This window comes from Ranitomeya variabilis, chromosome 1 (assembly GCF_051348905.1).
Source record: "Ranitomeya variabilis isolate aRanVar5 chromosome 1, aRanVar5.hap1, whole genome shotgun sequence".
Classification (NCBI taxonomy): Eukaryota; Metazoa; Chordata; class Amphibia; order Anura; family Dendrobatidae; genus Ranitomeya; species Ranitomeya variabilis.
The window spans coordinates 675,185,630-675,209,483 of record NC_135232.1 but is presented as its reverse complement, the minus strand read 5'-3'; the positions used below and the strand labels follow the sequence as shown (position 1 = coordinate 675,209,483).

General features: G+C 43.9%; 1 long non-coding RNA gene across 2 annotated transcripts in view; it reads right to left on the bottom strand.

Moving 5' to 3' along the window:
- Nucleotides 1–1,141: 1,141 nt before the first annotated feature.
- The window catches only part of LOC143816743 (uncharacterized), a 40,503-nt gene continuing 17,790 nt past the window's right edge, over nt 1,142–23,854 (bottom strand). For both annotated transcript variants that reach the window (XR_013223996.1, XR_013223995.1), the window contains exon 4: nt 1,142–2,485. This is a non-coding gene — a long non-coding RNA (uncharacterized LOC143816743). The remainder of the gene's footprint in view (nt 2,486–23,854) is intronic.

The following is a 23,854-nucleotide window of genomic DNA, read 5'->3' as shown; positions in this document are numbered from 1 at the left end:
GGCCGAGTGCTATACATGGTTTTCACGGATTGCACTTGTACCCATAATATTCTATGGGGCTATGCACATTTCCAATTTTTTTTCACAAATGTGTTCTATTTCTTCCTAATAAAAAGAGTTCCATGTGTCATATATGGTCTCCGAACAGCTACCAGTTCACTGGACAACATTCGGAATGTTCTGATGGGAATTTACAATTATTTGGCTAAGAGCATAAAATATGGTCACATATGCTGCAGCAATTCAGAGAAAAACCTAGTTTAATAGCCACCAAGAATCGAGCCACGCTGAAGTTTACTCGGACAGGTGGCTCCCTGATGGCTTCTCCCCACCCACTGCCCTGGAGTGACAGATCACTCCCTATACATGCACACAGGGAGAAACCTGTCAGTCCAAGACACTGGGAAGTGAGAAGCCGCCAGGGACTCACCAGTCTGACTCGTCTTCAACGCGGCTCGATCCCCGGTGGCTAAAAGACCATGTTTTTCTCTAAAAGCCGCATCATTTCAGAGTTAAACAAATATGGCTGGAATCGTGCTGCCACTGTCTAAAAAGAACTGCCCTTGGATCAGTTAGAGGTTCTCTTTAACAGGAGAAATTGGATCAGGGTTCCATTTAAGAGGTTCTTTCATATATTTTGGCAGGATCTAATCCATCTCACTTGCTGGAGTGTGAAATTAGTTTACTGCACTCGTAACATTTCTGCATCTTTAGAAAAAATAATAGAGAACATTGAAGATAGTGGTTAGAACCTCAATGGGTTTCCCTAACGAGAGTGGATAGTAATTAAATAGTCCGACCATACATAGTCCATAATGATGCATTCTCACAGCTCCATTTCACAGCGAGGGTGGAGATCTTTAATGTCCAATGAGGTGTTTACTCATTTTCTGAGACAATATTGGCACACGCATTATGTAGAACTTGGCAGTGAGACACTTATGTTATGTAACAGTCTCAGCGATAAACGTGTCCCTGTTGCATCTGCCAACATTTAGCAGCCATTTCATCTGGCACACAGTTAGGAGTCCATACATCAAAGGAGAGAGCCTTTTGTTTGTCTCTTGCCGCAGAATCATTTCATTATACACTCTGAAGAAAACTCACACATTTCAGACAGGAAGAAATACGAAATCATAAGCACAACTAGAATATTTTATTAATCTGTATAGGCATCTCTTAGGAATCCATTACAAAGTTGTTTTTTTCATAGTGCACAGTTTACTGTAACAATGGATAAAACTGTGAGAGTCTACAGTAAAGAAGATCAGTCGTACACTTTGGACATCCCCAAATGAGATGGTGATCACAGGGTTCCCTGCTGTTGGACCTCCAAATTGTGAGGAAACCTAAAAATATGCATTTAATTCACACACCAAAACAGGGTTTAAAACTTTAATATACCGTCTATTTTTACAGTCTTCATTATAGCTATTCTTTATTGAAGCAATCTTATTTCTGTGACATTATGGGCTACATTGTTCTTTATACTCAGAAGTCTTCACTGATAGTTTCTAGCCCTTTTCTTTGGTGGAAATATTACAAGTGACTATAGTTCAATATTTTAAATATAGGCAGGGGGAGTTGTAATTTCAAATCATATACTCTTTACGATGCGCAGCAATATCTATAGTTCTACTGTTTCAGTTTCATCTACTTAAGTAAAATGTGGACAGTCCCATTTTGAGGCTCCGGCCTAACATGGCTTGGTATGGAGAATGGTATATACTTTCAAGGTAATCTGTATTCTTTGTTAGTCGGGCGAATCATAGTTCTTCCTTCCAAATTGAAGTTTTTGTTTCCATACCCACCCAAATGATAAGCATGTTCAGGATATCCTGATGGACCTTTTCAAGACTGGATGTATTTTTGCCTAGTGGTGACTCCCAACGGACCACCTGTATGTTAGACCACAAAGTCTTTAAGGTCATCTCATTGGCTTTTTTACATTAATGACATAAATGCAATTAATTTAATGACATAGCTTTGATAAACTGTGCCATGTTCAATCAGCCAGTGCCTTTTATGTCAATCGATACCACCAGGCACTGACTATCCAACCCAGAACTTGACTGGTTTACAAGCAATAGACATTTTGAGTAACATTTTTGTGCTGTTTTTCCATTATGCATTTTGCCATCCCCTTTGCTCATCTAATGTCGTACATATGCTCGCTGGTTATGTAAAACTGAATGATAGCAGTAGCATCAGATAATGGAGCTTCTCCAAATCACCAACATGACCGTTCTGAAGACACTTTAAGGTAAGAAAGCGATGACTTTATCTTCTCAAGTTTGGCAATTTTCACCTGCTCGATTATTTCTTTGTACTTCTCTGTTGTCAAACACATGTAATTTTCTTTTCTTTTTTCAGAGAGTAAAGTTGGAAAACAGTCATAGAAGAGCAGTTGATCTACAACTGACATTGTGGCGCCAACCCGCACATGGGGATGGTGTGCTGAATCCGGGGGTTCTTAAAACTGTATCTGTAAGAAACAAGATCTAGTTTAACAGGTCATATGTTTACAAATTACAGGGTAATTACACATTTGTAGTAATGTAAAAAGTGCTATAGATTTGTTAAAAAGAGGCTTATAAAAATGGAAGATCTCTTGGGAAACATTGAAGTGCATTGGGCCTCTCTGACCTTTCCTGGAGCCTGCACACTGCAGTACTTTGCTCTGCCCTCAACGGGGCAGATAATTACGCCTGCGCAGGAGCACGATGTTGGGGAGCCATGAAGCAACAGGAGGGCGGTATCACAAGAAGATGGGAGACGCTGGACCTGCAACACCCATTGGACCAGACCGCCCTGCAGGTGAGTACAATAAAACTTATTTTTATTCTCTTGCAGGTCAGATGGGGGGCTGATCTACATTGTTATCGAATGCTGTAGATAAGCCCTGAAAGGTGGTGGCCGTAACTCGTGTCAGCCAAACCTGGTGACAGGTTCGCTTTAATGCATTCTTTTTATTGCTGATTAGCCCCAGTTACAGTGGAAATCCAGGCTTCTACCTGCTTTGCAGAGCTGACTGAACCTTGTAGGATGAAAGCAGATCCTGCTTCCTTCCTGCACCCAGCAGTCACATGAATCACTGGTTCCTGAGGAGGGAGCATCAACAGTGATTCCTAATCTGTATACACAAGTACTTGTTCATCGCTATGTATAGAGCAATCGTGAAGGCAAAAAGAGTAATAAACTTTCTGCCATGACACAGCTGTCGAGTGACCTGGGACATTGGGCTCCTTTCCTGGCCCTAGTGCTCGGGGGCACCCTAGCTCGCCCTGTTTCCCAGAGTACTTCAGATGGTGAAGATGCTGGGGCCCCCACCCTTGCCCTATCTCCTAAGTTATCCCTTCATCTGTCCCCTTCCCCCACCCAGGGAAGAGGAGGCACTTCTGTGCACTGCAGTACACAACCCGACAAACAGGGCAACAAAAACAAGAGGAAACTGAAAACTCCACACACAAAATATTCACTCACATATAACAGAGGAATCCACCAGGGTGTGCAGGAAGTTGTAGAAAGCAAAACAAGGAAGGATAAGGGATTATCAAGTGTACAAACCAATCAACAGTTGCTTATAACTCCTCCAGCACTCCTCATACCAACTTCTCTCTCTCCTTTTGTCATGCAGCAAGAGCTAACTCTGAGAAGGACTTGGTAATAGAGCCCAGATTTTATAGGGAAAAGGAGTGGCTAGCCGAGCACAGCTGAACACAGGGATTTCCAACATGACCAATTAACCCCTGTTCTGATGGAAGAAATAAACACGTTTAATATACCAGAGAAGTGCTTCTTCTCAGCAACGGAGAAGCTGCAACCAGACTCTGCGGTCTTCTAGCTCCACTCCATTGTGGTAACGCCCCTGACACTTTCTCTGCGTTTTCTGTGGGGATTCTGTCTGCATCTGACAGCTGGCTTCCCAATCTACAGCTGCACAATCTTCTAAAAGCTGCTTATTCTGCATTGACATTTTAGAATGTCAGTGCAGAGGAAAGCGAGGACCGCCAGACATTTAAAGTCCAAAAATAGTTAAATAAATTAGTAATCTTGCACTTGACTCCTACTTTCTGTCCTTTCAGGAAGAGTTTATAGCAGTTTCCTAATCATCAGAGGAAGGATTACAATGACAGGTAGCACCTCTATGCACAGATGAAAACACAGGATCCACCAATCACAATAGGTGATGTAACGGATCCCCTTGCTCCTCCTCCCTGCACGATGACATTTGCACATGCTTATTGGATGCTTCAATGCAAAAGCTAAGGTCCGAGTCACTCTATTGTACATACGCATGTGGAGTTCCTGAAACAACACTAAATTAGCATCTAGAATACCCAAGGGCTTAGTATAAAAATTACAAGACTTCCCATTGATATTTTTAATACAGATCGTGATGTAAAAAAAAAACCTCCTTGCATTTTCTTGTGATAACTGTATCAGAATAAATAAAAATAGGAACAATCTTCAATCCCGAATGATCACCATACCAAATGTTTAGTAATGTCATTTATGCAGTCCTTTCTTAATTTCTTAAAGTCCCTTGATTGTTTTAATAGAATTAACATTTACTGGTGTAAATATATATATATATATGTGTATGTATATAATCTTTATTCGTAGACGTAGCTGGCCTAATTTACAAAGTAAAATTCATAATCCATTCGCTTTTATCAGAGCGAGTCTTTATGTCTTCTATATGAACTACGGGATTAATAACTATAATTAGCCACCCACTGTATGGCAATATTCTCTTGTTTCATCTTCTTCTTCTACCACTCTTACATAAAGCACAGAATGAAATAATTACAGAGCTCACATCTATCAGCTGGGTGCTCAACGCTGGTTCCCCGCGGCTTTGGTACCATCCTCTAGTATCACAGAGGGGCTATTGCTTAAATAAAGACGATGGGAGACGGGCCAATTTTTGTAGAGGTTTGGATATTAACGGTCTTATTTGAGAACCGACGGCAGCTGCTGGATTGACTATAAAACTATAAGAAGGTCCTTTTTAGAGACATCTGAATATAGTAATATTCCATAAATATGGAGAATTTAATCTGGCACTAATATCCAGCAAATACCTACAATATATTGTGAAATTTTCACAAGGACGGAAGCAGGAAAATGGGCAGAGAACCCATAAGGAAATGTTTAGTATCAATATTTGAAGTATTGATATGTAATTAAAATGATATATTCCCACTTATCCCAAATGTTCAGCTGGGGCATCACCACTGTATTCATTCTTTATGGGACAGCTAGAGATAGCCATGTGCAGCCCAACTGTTCTTGGAATCGGTGAGCATACCAATGGTCGGATCCAACAGATCAGAAAGTTATCATCTATTTTGTGGCAGTGATAACTTTCAGGTTTAGAATAATCCTTTAGGCTTTGTGTCCATGATCAGGAATAGAAGCCTTTTGGACGCAGTATATTTTCACAGTTAAATCCACATGTTCTTGGTGAACTATGCAGATTTGCGGCATCTAATGACTATGGGGGAATCTACACATCGTCTCTAGTGACGACACTAACATGCTGCCATTCATAAACCCGCACCAAGGGTGAGTTTACGCAGCGTTAAATAGAAGCACAGTGAGCATGAGATTTCTTTAAATGCCTTCCGATGTGCTTGCAATATACAGCGTAGCATTTTGGACCCAGCGCAAATGTGCTGCGTCCAATATGCTGCTATTCCTGATCATGGGCAAGTAGCCTAAAAAGGCAATCTGTCACCAGGATTTTGCTACCTAATTTGAGAAAAGCTAAATGTAGAGGCCAGGATCCTTATTCCAGTGATGTGTGACTTACTAGGCTGCTGGTTGTAGTTTTAATAAAATCAAAGTTTTATCAGGAGATTATCACTAAAGGACTAGTAAACCTGTTACTATGTAGTTCTCCATATTCATGAGTTCTGTATAACCTCAACCCCACCACTGATTGACAGCTTTCTGCCTATGCACAGTGTACACAGAAAGCTGCCAATCAGTGATGTGGACGGGGTTATACACAGCTCAACATTCTGAGATCTGTTATATCTGCAGCAGATAAAACAGGGATTCTACAAAACTAAAAACAAGCAGCCCAGTAAGCGACACATCGCTAGAATCAGGGTCTCTGATCCATACATCATGATGGTCTCAGATTAGGTGGCAAAATCAGGTGACAGATTCCTTTAAAGAGAATTTGACATCAATACGCATCACTTTCTCTTGTACGCAAGGAAAACTTTACATTAAAAAAGCAAGAAAAGTGTATTTTTGTGACACCAACCCCCCTCCAATGGGTAGAAACTCAAAGGAGATAAATAAAGGAAAAATATTCAGATAGGACAATTGAATCAAACGTTGACCAGTATTTTCTACTGAAGCCAGCAAAATTGACTCTGGGATATGTTTTACTTGTATCATTTTTACAAAAGATGCAATTGGCCTGTGAATTGTCACGATCCATTTTTGGATTTGTGGTAGCTCTGTTTCAACTTTGCTTAAATGTAGCTTTTTTTCCTTTCAGCTCATTGGGGGTTTATGTCAGTTTTTTACCCCCCGCTGGCAATCTGGTGTAACTGCAGTGTTGCTAGGTCAGCTGTTGTGGTGGTGACCACTCCCACCATCCTTTAAATGGTCAACTGATGCATCAGCTGACGATGGTGATAAAGTTTATTTTTGGAGACCAACCTAGCAGGAGTAGCTTGCTGGTGTCAGCCACTTCTGGTGTTTGGAGTCCTGTTGCTGTGCTATCTATGGTGTGGAGCTTAACAGGGGTGTCTGGAAGCTAAGTGCTGTATTTTCACCTTGTCCCTTTGGTGTTTGTCACTGCCCCCTGTGTGGTATTATCTGCAGTGGTGAGGCTAGTACTCCTTGCTGGCCAGTGCACTAGCCAGGGCAGTATTAGGTGACAGTAAGGGACTTAGGTTCGTGACGACGGCGGGGGGAAGGACCCGCTTAGGGCGTTAGGGGAGTGCAAGGACAGGCTCAGATTTGAGCTCAGGTGGTGACCTCCCCCATTTCCCTATCTGTAGGGCCTTCCTCTCCCCAATTCCATCCCGTTGTGTGTGTGTTGCGTCATCCACTGACCGACCACCCATTGGGTCACGATATATTTCTTGACATGAATTTGGAGAAATTATATTTCCATGGGTTTCCACAATTATACATCCAAAATCTCTACTTAAAAATTATTTTCTTCAGGGATAAAGATTATAGGTTTTCATTTGTCTGTGCTAATGGACCCCCGACTTGGGAAGTCAGCTGGCCTGCAATGCAGTAGGCATTTATCACTATGTACCAACAGATCTTTTTCTCTATAGGTAGAGATAATACTAGTTCTTCATAGGAATAGAAGGGAAGAATCCAGCTTTTCTCAAAGATTTCCTTTAGAAAAAAAAATAGAACTATATATTCATATGGGTCAGCCTCGATGCCTGTTCCCATTAATTATTTTTTTTACTTTACTTTACTAATCCAAGTAGATTCTGAAAGTCTTTACCTAATTGTTCCTACATTCAGGCTCGGACTGGCCCATGGGAGAACTGGAGTATCTCCTGGTGGACCCCTGTGCCGCCTACTTCAGCAGTAGTTGGTGCAATACCTTTGATTTACTATGTACAGAGCATCAGCATCACTCAGTTTACAATGTACACAGTCTATTATAGGACCATAGATCGACTTGTGAATAATGGTAATGGAATATTTGCTTGTAGAAGAACATTTGGCCTAAGAGTCCATAGTATTGTTGGGCCCTTGGCTCCCCAGTCTGACACTGACTGAATTACTACTATGAAGTTTAAAAAAATGGAAGGACAAAAAGCACAATAGGGTTTTATTTGGATTTAAGATAGGAAAGAATGCTCATCGTCTCAGATTGTATGCTCACAACCACTGAAAGAACTTTGTCTGATGCAGACCCACGGAGAAGGAAGCACGGAGAGCTGAAAACAAATGGGTTAAATCTGCGCTGCCATCAGAGGGATGACAAGGAGACAGGAATCCAAAGTATGCGGATTATTAGTCAACATGTTTCAAAGTTTCAAACTTCCTCATCAGGACAAAGAGTCCATGTTATTGTTGGGCCCTTGGCTCCCCAGCCCAACACTGCCTAAATTACTACTAGAATTCATACAGGAAAGATATATATCTTGGAACCGTGTTAGCCAGTGGATTGAAAAATATTTAGAATTGGGAGTCCTCAATGGTTGATACCTTTTAATGGCCAACTGAAAAGATGGTAACAAATTGTAAGCTTTCTGAACTACTCTGTGCTGTGTTGTGCATAAATATGTGATTCTTCAGAATTTGTATTAGTCTATGCCTGATGAAGGGACCTGAGTAGTCTCGAAAGCTTGCAATTTGTTACCATCTTTTCAGTTAGCCATTAAAAGGTATCAACCACTGAGGACTCTCAATTCTAAATATTTTACTAGAATTCATGTAACATAGGGTGTTATATCTGAGCTCTAAAGAGAGACAATTTGCATACCTGTTTTCCCATAGAGCATTGCCAATCCATTGGATCTCCTCAATGAAAACCAGTACCTTTCCAGATCTGTGGAACATGCAAATAAATTGTATTTCCTCCTTCCAATCTATTCTAAACTTCGCTGCCCGACTAATCCACCTGTCCCCCCGCTATTCCCCTGCCTCTCCGCTCTGTCAATCCCTTCACTGGCTCCCCATTACCCAGAAACTCCAGTACAAAAGCCTAACCATGAAATACAAAGCCATCCACAACCTGTCTCCTCCATACATCTGTGACCTCGTCTCCCGGTACTTTCCTGCACGCAACCTCCGATCCTCACAAGATCTCCTTCTCTACTCCCCTCTTATCTCCTCTTCCCACAATCGCATACAAGATTTCTCTCGCGTATCACCGCTACTCTGGAACTCTCTACCACAACATATCAGACTCTCGCCTACCGTGGAAACCTTCAAAAAGAACCTGAAGACCCACCTCTTCTGGCAAGCCTACAACTTGCAGTAACCACCGATCAACCAAACCGCTGCATGACCAGCTCTATCCTCACCTACTGTATCCTCACACATCTCTTGTAGATTGTGAGCCCTCGCGGGCAGGGTCCTCTCTCCTCCTGTACCAGCTGTGACTTGTATTGTTTCAGATTATTGTAGTTGTTTTTATTATGTATACCCCTCCTCACATGTAAAGCGCCATGGAATAAATGGCGCTATAATAATAAATAATAATAATTTCTAGATTCCTAGAGCATGTATCTTCCTGCTTCTCTCCCAGTGGTAGATCTTCTTCTATTCTTCTAGTCTGCTAAAGGCCCCGTCTCACTAAGCGATTTACCAACGATCACGACCAGCGATACGACCTGGCCGTGATCGTTGGTAAGTCGCTGTGTGGTCGCTGGGGAGCTGTCACACAGACAGCTCTCCCCAGCGACCAACGATCAGGGGAACGACTTCGGCATCGTTGAAACTGTCTTCAACGATGCCGAAGTCCCCCTGCAGCACCCGGTAACCAGGGTAAACATCGGGTTACTAAGCGCAGGGCTGCGCTTAAGGTACCTTCACACGAAGCGACGCTGCAGCGATAGCGACAACGATGTCGATCGCTGCAGCGTCGCTGTTTGGTCGCTGGAGAGCTGTCACACAGACCGCTCTCCAGCGATCAACTATGCCGAGGTCCCCTGGTAACCAGGGTAAACATCGGGTAACTAAGCGCAGGGCCGCGCTTAGTAACCCGATGTTTACCCTGGTTACCAGCGTAAAATCTAAAAAAAACAAACAGCACATACTTACATTCACGTCCCCCGGCGTCCACTTCCTGACTGACTGAGCGCCGTACAGTGAGAGCAGAGCGGTGACGTCACCGCTGTGCTGCTTTCACTTTCACTTTGCGGCGCTGAGTCAGAGGAGGAAGCAGACTGCAGGGGACGCAATGTGAGTATGTGCTGTTTGTTTTTTTTACATTTTACGCTAGTAACCAGGGTAAACATCGGGTAACTAAGCGCGGCCCTGCGCTTAGTAACCCGATGTTTACCCTGGTTACCAGTGTAAAATATCGCTGGTATCGTTGCTTTTGCTTTCAAACACAACGATACACAGCGATCGGACGACCAAATAAAGTTCTGGACTTTATTCAGCGACCAGCGACATCACAGCAGGATCCTGATCGCTGCTGCGTGTCAAACGAAACGATATCGCTAGCGAGGACGCTGCAACGTCACGGATTGCTAGCGATATCGTTATAATGTCGTTTCGTGTGAAGGTACCTTTAGTAACCCGATGTTTACCCTAGTTACCAAAAAAAACAAACACTACATACTCGCCTTTCGGTGTCCAGGTCCCTCGCCGTCTGCTTCCTGCTCTGACTGAGCCGCCGTACAGCGAGAGCAGAGCGCAGCGGTGACGTCACTGCTGTGCTCTCACTTCTCACTGTACGGCCGGCAGTCAGTGAGAGCAGGAAGCAGACGGCAAGGGACCTGACGGACATCAGAAGGCGAGTATGTACTGTTTGTTTTTTTTGGTAACCAGGGTAAACATCGGGTTACTAAGCGCGGCCCTGCGCTTAGTAACCCGATGTTTACCCTGGTTACCAGTGAAGACATCGCTGGATCGGTGTCACACACACCGATTCAGCGATGTCAGCGGGGCCTCAACGACCAAAAAAAGGTCCAGGCCATTCTGACACGACCAGCGATCTCGCAGCAGGGGCCTGATCGCTGCTACGTGTCACACATAGCGAGATCGCTATGGAGGTCGCTGTTGCGTCACAAAACTTGTGACTCAGCAGCGATCTCGCTAGCGATCTCGCTATGTGAGACGGGGCCTTCAGGCCACACAGGCTGTAACAAGAGCCCCCTCCTGCCACGAGATGTGTGTGTACTTCTTCCAAGTTGTACATCACTTCCTCCTCTGCCACAGGCAAAGATTACTTCTATTCTTTACAAAAGTAAACCATGGCCATTTTCCCATGGCTCAAACCTAATACACATAGCTTCGGATGACTACAACAAAATGGCTCCAGAAATGGGGGCAACTTCTGAATCTAGGGACAATGTAGTTTAAAGCCAAAAGTCCTGTTTATTAATGACATTTCTGGATATAAGTAAGAAATTAAATGTTCTACAGAGAAATAATAGCCAAAAAAGAGCTGAGTGTGTTCAAGGGTAAAACATTTTATTTTGGAAAGTAATTTTAATTGAAAAATAATATGTAGAAAAACATTCAAATTTGTGCTTTATTGATAGATTATTAAATTAGTAATCCAACTTTTTTCCTTTCATGTTATAATATGACACGAAAGTCATAATATGGCTCCATAAATTATTTGCCTTCAATCAAAACATGCTATTGCATGATACTTTACCTCTCTCCTTGAAGTTCTTAGCATTATTCCATAGTGAATGGCCAGCTTCATCGACATGCATTTGTCATCTAGCGAGTGTCCTGACTTGAAGATTGTGGGTCACAGACCAAAATCTCCACTAAGGCCCCCAATGGTAGTCTTGTCAAATGGGCCAAAGGGATCTGGACTCAAGGCCGGGGTGCTACTACAACCCCGAATTCTCACTGCAATCTCCTAAATAAGTAATATGTGCTTCTAAATTGAATTTTCATTAAAAAAAAGCCCAAATTAAAATGTGTTAAATAGCAAAGGTATATTAAACTTTTAATCTATTAATGTCAGAGGACACCAAATTAATCAATCAATTAATGAACATGGCAGTTTTGAAGGAACACGGCTATATAAGCTCATCGCTCGCTGTCATGAAAGTGGTATTATTAAAAATTACTACATTAAGAAAGAGACCCTCGCTTACTGGGCTGTTCTCTGTAGCTTTGATCAAAAAGTTTTAACCGCAGGAGATTATCACTAGAGGACTAGTAAACCTGCCGCCATTTTGTCCTCCGTAGTCATGAGATTTGCATATCCCACCCCTATCAATGATTGGCAGTTTTCTGCCTATGCACAGTGTACACATAAAGCTGCCAATCAGTGGTGTGGGTGGGGTTATACAGAGCTCAGCATTCAAAGATCTGCTAGATCTGCAGCCAAAAAAACAGGGATTTTATCAAAACTGCAGCAAGCAGCCCAGTAAGTGACACATCGCTTGAATCAGGGTATGTGTCTCTACATTATGCTGCTGTACAATAGGGAAGCAACAACCTGGTGACAGATTAACTCAAATTAAAAAAAAAAACAAGAAAAGAAATCTGCAGCGGATCAAAATACAGCTTGATTCCTCCGACGGAGAAAACTTCAAACTGCAAAAAGCAATTATTGCAGCATACTGTAACTCCTCTTCTTTCTCCTCCAGGAATCAGAAGGCCCGGACTGCACATCTATTGGCCCAATAAAGACTGAAAACGTGGAGGAGAAAAACTTGTCCCGCAGATAACCAATTTTAGAATTCAAAAATTGGTGCTTAAGGGACCAAAAGTCTGTACTAAGACCCCTCGTCTCCAAGATGTGGTGAGCCCTACTTTTTTGGGCACAGGAAAACTGATGAACCCCAATTTTGTCTAATTGTGTAAAACCTTTGTTGAAACATTTCGTAGTATGATTCCCAAAATAGGTTAAAAAAGTGATATAATCTATATATTAACAAGAATATGTTTTACATAATTCATCTAGTATCTTATTGTTGCATTATAAGGGCAAACATGGAAGGGGTCATATTAACTGATAACCCCCGTCTAAGACATTCAGAAGATATTGAGTAATAAACAGCTAAGCCCTATCACCCTAGACCACCAGGACTATTAAGCTGGTTTCATCCATTTGACATTGAAGGTCAGAGTAAGGACCTCGATATCTGCACCAATCACTGGCCTCTTGACCTGAACTCAACAGCTGCATATGCATATAGGGTTATTAATATTAACCGGTTCATTACCCAAGAGCCAATAGAAACACTAGGCAATAACTTCTTAGTAGAAACAAAAATTTTGTAAAATTAACAAAATCAGGGCAGAGAGGGGGATATTGAGCTCACCGTGCCTATCAGTCCAATGCTGGAGGTGGAGTGGAGGGTGCCAGTTCCGCTGGTGAAGTTCAGCCAAGTAATGAAATTGTGAGGAGAAAAGAATTTGGCACATCCAACAATGAATAAAATATATCAAAAATTTATTGGAGAATCTTTAAAAACGTGGATGTCCTATGACTAAGGGTGCTTGGATGCCAGAAACGCATCAAGTTTTTACACCCTTGGAATCCATGTTTTTAAAGAGAGTCTCCAAGAAATGTTTTGATATAGTTTATTCATTGTTGGATGGATGTGCCGAATTCTTTCCTACTCACAATTTCATTAGTATAATCAGGGCTGAAAGAGAAAAACAGGAATTCTTCCCTCATTTAAAGATGTTTTATCTAAATCCTAAAGATAAACCAACTGACTTCAGGCCCCCATACACCTTAAGATAATACAGTGGGGAAAAAAGTATTTATTCAGCCACCAATTGTGCAAGTTCTCGCACTTAAAAAGATGAGAGAGGCCTGTAATTGACATCATAGGTAGACCACAACTATGAGAGTCAAAATGAGAAAACAAATCCAGAAAATCCCCTTGTCTAATTTGGCAAGATTTATTTTTAAAATTATGGTGGAAAATAAATATTTGGTCACCTAAAAACATACAAGATTTCTGGCTCTCACAGACCTGTAACTTCTTCTTTAAGAGGCTCCTCTGTCCTCTATTCATTACCTGCAGTAATGACACCTGTTTGAACTTGTTATCAGTATAAAAGACACCTGTCCACAACCTCAAATAGTCACACTCCAAACTCCACTATGGTGAAGAAGAGCTGTTGAAGGACACCAGAAACAAAATTGTTGCCCTGCACCAGGCTGGGAAGACTGAATCTGCAATAGGCAAGCAGCTTGATGTGATGACATCAACTGTGGGAGCAATAATAAGAAAATAAAAAACATACAAGACCACTGATAATCTCCCTCGATCTGGGACTCCTTGCAAGATATCACCCCGTGAGGTCAAAATGATCACCAGAACGGTGAGAAAAAAATCCCAGAACCACACGGGGGACCTAGTGAATGACCTGCATAGAGCTGGGACCACCATAACAAAGGCTACCACTAGTAACATACTACGCTGCCAGGGACTCAGATCCTGTAGTGCCAGACGTGTCCCCCTGCTTAAGCCAGTATATGTCTGGGCCCGTCTGAAGTTTGCTAGAGAGCATTTGGATTATCCAGAAAAAAATTGGGAGAATGTCATGTGGTCTGATGAAGCCAAAGTAGAACTGTTTGGTGGAAACAAAACGCGTCGTGTTTGGAGGAGACAGAATACTGACTTGCATCCAAAGAACACCATACCTACTGTGAAGCATGGGGGTGGCAACATCATGCTTTGGGGCTGTTTCTCTGCAAAGGGACCAGAACAACTGATCTGTGTACATGAAAGAATGAATAAGGCCATGTATCGTGAGATTTTGAGTGCAAATCTCCTTTCATCAGCAATTGCATTGAAGATGAAACGTGGATGGGTCTTTCAACATGATAATGATCCCAAGCACACTGCCAGGGCAGCAAAGGAGTGGCTTCGTAAGAAGTATATGAAGGTCCTGGAGTGGCCTAGCCAGTCTCCAGATCTCAACCCCATAGAAAACCATTGGAGGGAGTTGAAAGTCTGTGTTGCCCAGTGACAGGCCCAAAACATCACTGCTCTAGAGGAGATCTGCATGGCGGAATGGGCCAACATACCACCAACAGTGTGTACCAAACTTGTGAAGACTTACAGAAAACGTTTGACCACTTTCATTGCCAACAAAGGATATCTAACAAAATATTGAGATGAACTTTTGTTATTGACCAAATACTTATTTTCCACCATAATTTGCAAAAAAAAAAAATCTTGCCAAATCAGACAAGGTGATTTTCTGGATTTCTTTTCTCATTTTGACTCTCATATTTGTGGTCTACTTATGATGTCAATTACAGGCCTCTCATCTTTTTAAGTGGGAGAACTTGCACAATTGGTGGCTGACTAAATACTTTTTTTTGCCACTCTGTGTGCCGAGCTCACCGATGTCGACAGGTTCGACTGACAGCCTAATGTGTATGGTGGCACCTGCCGATTGACCATCAGAGGAAATGTCGTTTGGGCATGTCCAATTTCAGACTGCCAATCTCAACGTTTCCTGGAGATCACTGTACGAGGGGTCAGTTGGCGGCTTTCTCATAAAGAGCACAGGAGCGATCAGTCAAATGAGTGCCCTTGTGTATGGGAAAAGTGGCTGAGATAGCCATCTAATAAGTATAGCCAGCGCTAGATAGCCCTTTAGTTTTGCACAAGGGTGACCCACGTCTTCCACCTGGTGAAATAGTAATTGTACCTTATGTTTATTCCACTAAAACTTCAATGAAACTACAAATCCGAATTGAGCGTTGAGCTATTATGGAAGGGTGCGCATGTATTCTTCTAAAATGTATTAATTAAGGGGGTAAGAATAATATATTGTATCCAACACCTAAGGAAATATTTTCTGTGTCCTAAGCCGGCTTAGTAGTTAGGTGCTTACATGTCTGTGTTATGCAAGGGTGCAATCACCGTACAAGCTTGGGCAGGTTCAGACATTTGCATGACTTAGCTATCAGCAGTAATGAAATGCACTATGCCAGCATGCATAAGCGCAAACTTTATTTTGTAGAGACAGATTAATTTACTGGGACAATGTGGTGACATTGCAAAAGAACTCAAATTAAAAAAAAAGTCTTGGTGTTATTTTTTTTCAAGGTTATAAATTTGACATATTATTTGAAGTTTTATTATTTAAGCGATTAAGACACTCTTCTAATTCCTATCTAAGAACGAGAAGGGACCCTTCCCATCCATCCAAGAGGGGACCTTATGGAAAAAGTGATAAGTGCCTTCCTTGTTGGATCCCCAATGGAAATGAGAAATCCTTATAGCTCTATATTCCCAACCGATTCTCTAAAATACAAAGTTCCAGTCCTGCATAATGAAACATAACCCTTAGGGCAACACTCCACTTCCATGTTTGCTAATGTGGAGTAGTGGGGGGGAGAATAGGAGCTCAGGTTCCAAATACCCTCGAGGGTTAAACTTCAATGTGGCTAACATTAAAGGAGTTGTCCAGTGAAACTGGATAGGTTTTTCCCATCTTGGAATCAAGAAACTAGAATAAAAGTAAATAGTCATAAATATGCATCTACTTTTAGTTCCTAAAGGTGCATCACTCATCGGCTATCTACTCCATTCCCAACAGCTCCCAGTTCTTGCAAGAAGGGGTTTATCCCCAAAATGCGTTATCCAAGTCTGAACTTTTTGGATGAAATAATGATGATTCTGCTCATGAGCACATGGTAGCGCTGGTTCGTGGAATTTCTTCTATATTCTTCTGAGAATTCAATGTATTGATGGATGAGTTCATTAAGCCGCTGGACATCAGGATATTATATTTGATCATCCGAATTCCAAAATAGCAGTATCTACTGTTTCTCAACCAGCAAGCACATGTATTGTAAGGTGGCCGGCCCTTATCGGAAATAGCTACTGATGTGTTAATTTTATTATGCATCTCCATTTTTATTTTGTTAATTTAAAGGGGTTTCCCCTTTCAGAACATAGTGGTTGAAGGGTGCGGAGCGTTGGTTGCCACTTCTTCATGTGTCCAGAAGTGGCTCAACTCACTGATTGGCTGACATGATGTCAGCACCGCAGCCAATACTGGACACCATGAGCAGCGTCAGAAACTCAGTTCTTGGCCTGGGGCCGGTGACCAAAGCGTAGTTTTTGTTTGTTTTTTTATAGCAAGCTTCATCCAGGTACCAACATTTTCTGATAGGGGCAACCCCTACAATATTATGTTTTAATTTAGACTTTTATATTATTTACTGATATTCACAGATGTACTGGGTCTTTAAGATGGTATAGAAAAGAACATGAAGCTTGGCGAAGTCAGAGGTAATATGCGCAGATGCTGGAGGCACTAGAAGGCTTTCATTTTTGATCAGTCTGGAAATAAATATATATTGAGATTTTGTCCCAGGGAGAGTTTGGCCACGTGCCCATTTGGATCATGCATCCTCCTTATTGGGGTCCAGACTATACTCTCTAGCATGAATCTGTAAAGAAAAAGAAAAGTCTATAGCGCCAAATCAGACTGTTGGAAACTAGCCGAGTCAAGACTCTTACAGTATGTGAGCAAAACTGGATGCAGCAATATACGGGAACCTTTGATAAGTAATGGCTGGGCAGAAGGGTGTGTGGCATGCCAGGATAGATCCAGATCTGCCAGGATGCCCTGATGAAGTGGCCTGTCTGCCACGAAACGCGTAGGCTAATAAACAGAGTGTGTGGGTAACTCTGTTACCTTTATTGTGGTCTGCGCGGCTTCTATCCTCCGGTTCTATCTTTTTCCATGAGGATAGATCCAGAAAAGAATTGTGACACAAAGAAACAGTAACGAGGTAGTCAGTGTATTGGGCTATGTACCGGTAACTGGTTAAGGCTTGCCTGTCCTAAGTTAGTGCAGCGAGGAGGATCCCTCTTTGGAGTTTGGCCTGCCGAGATGAATATTATTATTATTATTATTATTATTATTATTTATTTATATAGCACCATTGATTCCATGGTGCTGTACATGAGAATGGGTTACATACAAATTACAGGTATCACTTACAGTAAACAAACTAACAATGACAGACTGATACAGAGGGGCGAGGACCCTGCCCTTGCGGGCTTACATTCTACAGGATTATGGGGAAAGAGACAATAGGTTGAGAGTTGCAGGAGCTCCGGTGTTGGTGAGGCAGTATCTCCGGTAGTGATGAGGAGGCAGCGGGGTCAGGGCAGGCTGTAGGCTTTCCTGAAGAGATGGGATTTCAGGTTCCGTCTGAAGGATCCGAATGTGGTTGATAGTCGGACGTGTTGGGGCTGAGAATTCCAGAGGATGGGGGACATTCTGGAGAAGTCTTGGAGGCGGTTGGATGAGGAGCGAATAAGTGTGGAGGAGAGAAGGAGGTCTTGGGAGGACCGGAGATTACATGAGGGAAGATATCGGGAGATTAGTTCAGAGATATATGGAGGAGACAGGTTATGGATGGCTTTGTAGGTCAGTATTAGTAATTTGAACTGGATACGCTGAGGGAATGGGAGCCAGTGAAGAGATTTGCAGAGAGGGGAAGCGGAGGAGTAGCGAGGAGAGAGATGAATTAGTCGAGCAGCAGAGTTAAGGATGGACTGGAGAGGTGCAAGGGTGTTAGCAGGGAGGCCGCAGAAAAGGATGTTGCAGTAGTCAAGGCGGGAGATGATGAGGGCATGCATGTTATGACCCCAGTGGACAGGGTCTCAGAGGAACGTGTAAGTCTGCAAGATACAAAAATCCAGCTCATAGGGCTGTGGTAACTGGGTTGACCAAATAGCTACTCCTAACGCCAACACTAGAAGTAGCCGGGGATCATGCCTACGGTGATCGCTAGATGACTCGCGCCAGCCGGAGAATCTAACTACCCCTAGGAGAAGAAAACAAAGACCTCTCTTGCCTCCAGAGAAAGGGACCCCAAAGCAAGATACAAGCCCCCCACAAATAATAACGGTGAGGTAAGAGGAAATGACAAACACAGAAATGAACCAGGTTCAGCAAAGAGAGGCCAGCTTACTAATAGCAGAATATAGCAAGATAACTTATCTGGTCAACAAAAACCCTATAAAAATCCACGCTGGAGATTCAAGAACCCCCGAACCGTCTAACGGTCCGGGGGGAGAACACCAGCCCCCTAGAGCTTCCAGCAAAGGTCAGGATACAGATAGGAACAAGCTGGACAAAAATACCAAACAAAACAAAAGCAAAAAGCAAAGAAGCAGACTTAGCTTGAAAAACAGGAACCAGGATCAGAGGACAAGAGCACAACAGATTAGCTCTGATTTCAACGATGCCAGGCATTGAACTGAAGGTCCAGGGAGCTTATATAGCAACGCCCCTGAACTAACGGCCCAGGTGAGGATATAGAAAAAGACAGACGCTCCAGAGTCAAATCACTAATGACCACTAGAGGGAGCAAAAAGCAAAATCACAACAGTACCCCCCCCCCTTAGTGAGGGGTCACCGAACCCTCACCACGACCACCAGGGCGATCAGGATGAGCGGCGTGAAAGGCACGAACTAAATCGGCCGCATGAACATCAGAGGCGACCACCCAGGAATTATCTTCCTGACCATAGCCCTTCCACTTGACCAGGTACTGAAGCCTCCGCCTGGAGAGACGAGAATCCAAGATCTTCTCCACCACGTACTCGAACTCACCCTCAACCAACACCGGAGCAGGAGGCTCAGCAGAAGGAACCACAGGCACAACATACCGCCGCAACAAGGACCTATGAAACACGTTGTGGATAGCAAACGACACAGGAAGATCCAGGCGAAAGGATACAGGATTAAGAATTTCCAATATCTTGTAAGGACCAATAAAACGAGGTTTAAATTTGGGAGAGGAAACCTTCATAGGAACAAAGCGGGAAGAAAGTCACACCAAATCCCCAACACGTAGTCGGGGACCCACACCGCGGCGGCGGTTGGCAAAGCGCTGAGCCCTCTCCTGTGACAACTTCAAGTTGTCCACCACAAGATTCCAGATCCGCTGCAACCTATCCACCACAGAATCCACCCCAGGGCAGTCAGAAGGTTCCACATGACCCGAAGAAAAACGAGGGTGGAAACCAGAGTTGCAGAAAAACGGCGAAACCAAGGTGGCGGAACTAGCCCGATTATTAAGGGCAAACTCAGCTAACGGCAAGAAGGTCACCCAATTGTCCTGATCAGCAGAGACAAAACACCTCAAATAAGCCTCCAAAGTCTGATTAGTTCGCTCCGTCTGTCCATTAGTCTGAGGATGGAAAGCAGACGAAAACGACAAGTCAATGCCCATCCTACTACAAAAGGATCGCCAGAATCTGGAAACGAACTGGGATCCTCTGTCTGACACAATATTCTCAGGGATGCCGTGCAAACGAACCACGTTCTGGAAAAACACAGGAACCAGATCGGAAGAGGAAGGCAGCTTAGGCAAAGGAACCAAATGGACCATCTTGGAGAAGCGATCACATATCACCCAGATAACAGACATGCCCTGAGACACCGGAAGATCAGAAATGAAATCCATGGAGATATGTGTCCAAGGTCTCTTAGGGACAGGCAAGGGCAAGAGCAACCCGCTGGCATGAGAACAGCAAGGCTTAGCTCGAGCACAAGTCCCACAGGACTGTACAAATGACCGCACATCCCTAGACAAGGAAGGCCACCAAAAGGATCTGGCCACCAGATCTCTGGTGCCAAAAATTCCTGGGTGACCTGCCAACACCGAGGAATGAACCTCGGAAATGACTCTGCTGGTCCACTTATCAGGCACAAACAGTCTGTCAGGTGGACAAGAATCAGGCCTATCAGCCTGAAATCTCTGCAACACACGTCGCAGATCTGGAGAAATAGCTGACAAGATAATACCATCCTTAAGAATACCAACAGGTTCAGCGACTCCAGGAGCATCAGGCACAAAGCTCCTGGAAAGAGCATCGGCCTTCACATTCTTAGAACCTGGTAAATACGAGACAACAAAGTCAAAACGGGAGAAAAACAATGACCAGCGGGCCTGTCTAGGATTCAGGCGTTTAGCAGACTCGAGATACATCAGATTTTTGTGATCAGTCAAGACCACCACACGATGCTTAGCACCCTCGAGCCAATGACGCCACTCCTCAAATGCCCATTTCATGGCCAACAACTCCCGATTGCCCACATCATAATTTCGCTCCGCAGGCGAAAACTTCCTAGAGAAAAAGGCGCAAGGTCTCATAACAGAGCAACCAGGGCCTCTCTGCGACAAAACGGCCCCTGCTCCAATCTCTGAAGCATCCACCTCAACTTGAAAGGGAAGCGAGACATCAGGCTGGCACAAAACAGGCGCCGAAGTAAACCGACGTTTCAACTCCTGGAAAGCCTCCACGGCAGCAGGAGCCCAATTAACCACATCGGAGCCCTTCTTGGTCATATCCGTCAAAGGTTTCACAATGCTAGAAAAGTTAGCGATAAAACGACGGTAGAAGTTAGCGAAACCCAAGAACTTCTGAAGACTCTTAACTGACGAGGGCTGAGTCCAATCAAGAATAGCTCGGACCTTGACTGGGTCCATCTCCACAGCAGAAGGGGAAAAAATGAACCCCAAAAAGGGAATCTTCTGTACACCAAAAAGACACTTTGAGCCCTTGACAAACAAAGAATTTTCACGCAAAATCTTAAAGACCATCCTGACCTGCTCCACATGCGAGTCCCAATTATCAGAAAAAACCAGAATATCATCCAGATAAACGATCAGAAATTTATCCAGATAGTTCCGGAAAATGTCATGCATAAAGGACTGAAAAACTGAAGGGGCATTAGAGAGCCCAAAAGGCATCGAACTGAAGGTCCAGGGAGCTTATATAGCAACGCCCCTGAACTAACGGCCCAGGTGAGGATATAGAAAAAGACAGACGCTCCAGAGTCAAATCACTAATGACCACTAGAGGGAGCAAAAAGCAAAATCACAACACATGCACAAGCATTTTAGTAGATTGACGGTTGAGGAAAGGACGGATTCTGGAGATATTTTTGAGCTGGAGGCGACAGGAGTTGGACAGAGCTTGGATGTGCGGTTTGAAGGACAGGACAGAGTCAAAGGTTACTCCGAGGCAGCGGACTTCTGGTACGGGGGAAAGCATGATGTCTTTGATTGCGATAGATAGGTCAGATGAGGAAGATCTATGGGATATAGGAAAGATGATGAGTTCAGATTTGTCCACATTGAGTTTGAAGAAGTGAGAGGAGAAGAAGGAGGATATGGCTGATAGACACTCTGGGATTCTGGACAGCAGAGCGGTGACGTCTGGGCCAGAGAGGTAGACCTGAGTGTCATCAGCATAGAGGTGGTACTGGAATCCATGGGACTTTATGAGTTGTGCCAAGTGTATAGATTGAGAAGAGTAGGGGTCCTAGAACAGAGCCTTGGGGGACTCTAACAGAGAGAGGGTGGGATGAGGAGGTAGTGTGGGAGTGGGAGATTCTGAATGTGCGGTTGGAAAGGTACGAGGAGATCCAGGATAGGGCGAGGTCTTTGATTCCAAAGGAGGAGAGGATCTGTAGTAGGAGGCAGTGGTCAACTGTGTCGAAAGCAGAGGACAAGTCTAGAAGGAGGAGTACAGAGTATTGTCCGTTAGCTTTGGCAGTAAGTAGGTCATTAGTGATTTTGGTCAGGGCTGTCTCAGTTGAGTGATGGGGGTGGAAACCAGATTGTAGATTGTCAAAAAGCAAGTTAGATGAGAGGTCGGGGGAAAGTTCAGAGTGGACGTGCTGCTCCAGGAGTTTGGAAGCGAAAGGGAGCAGCGATATTGGGCGATAGCTGGACATAGCAGTTGGATCGAGGGTTGGCTTTTTAAGGATAGGCGTGATTGTGGCATGTTTGAAAGCAGAAGGGAAGGTGCCAGAAGTTAGTGATAGGTTGAAGAGGTGGGTTAGGGATGGGATAGGTGTGGTGGTGAGGTTGGGGAGGAGGTGGGATGGGATGGGGTCGAGCGCACAGGTGGTGAGGTGCGATTTGGAGAGGAGACAATTAAGCCCCCCTTCAGTGATGTTGGATAGGGACGTTATGGGGTTTGGGCATTGGTCTGGTATACAAAGGGGTTGTGGTGGTTAAACAATGAAGACTTGCCTTGTCTGGTCGATCTTATTTTTAAAGTGTGTGGCAAAGTCATCAGCAGAGATGAGGGTGGTTGGAGGGGGCAGTGGGGGGCGGAGGAAGGAGTTAAAGGTTTTGAATAACTGTTTGGGGTTGAAGGATAGGGAAGATAGGGTTGTGAAATAGGCCTGTTTAGCAGAGGTGAGAGCAGGTTTAAAAGCGAGTGTTGCTTGTTTGAATACAGTGAAGTCATCTTGCGAGTGTGTTTTCTTCCAACGCCGCTCTGCAACCCTGGACACTTGCCGGAGCTTTTTAGTGGTGTTATTTTGCCAAGGTTGTCTATTGATACGTCGCACTCTGCCATGGACGAGAGGGGCAACCGTGTCAATAGCTGATGAGAGAGTGGTATTGTAGAAAGCAGCGGCACTGTCTGTGTTGTGGAGTGAGGATATGGATGCCAGTGGTAGGATGGAGTCAGAGAGTGTGTGGGTGTCTAGGTGTGCAAGGTTTCTGCGGGGGTGCGCATGTTGCTGGACATGGGTGACTGGTGAGGAGGACAGGGATGAGAAGGTGAGCAGATGGTAGTCGGATAGAGGGAGAGGGGAGGTGGTGAAGTTAGATAGAGAGCAGAGACGGGTGAAGACGAGGTTTAGTGTATGTCCGTCTGTGTGGGTGGCTGTGGAGGACCACGGAGTAAGTCCAAAGGATGAAGTAAGGGACAGAAGTTTGGAGGCTGTTGACTGAAGGGTATCAATGAGGATGTTAAAGTCACCCATGATGATGGTGGGAATGTCAGCAGAGAGAAAGTGAAGAAGCCAGGTGGAGAATTGGTCAATAAAGGCAGTGGCCGGGCCTGGAGGTCGGTATATGACGGCCACTTGGAGGTTGGAGGGAGAGTAGATGCGGACAGAGTGGACTTCAAAAGAGGGTAGGATAATAGTGAATAGTGACACTAAGGTCCACCATAGTAGTTACAGACCACTGTCTATACTGGACTGCAGCCTGCTGGAAAGAGAGAACTGCACTGAAGTTAGAGAATAGATTTAGGTATTGCAAGTGTTTGTGGATCACAATCAGCCAATAGTTTGTATCCTAGTGAAGTACAAGCAGAGATACCCTAGATAAATATAGTGACCTGAGATAATGACCAAGCCAGCCTGCTAACCCCCGCTACCACCCACTGTTGCTGTTGTG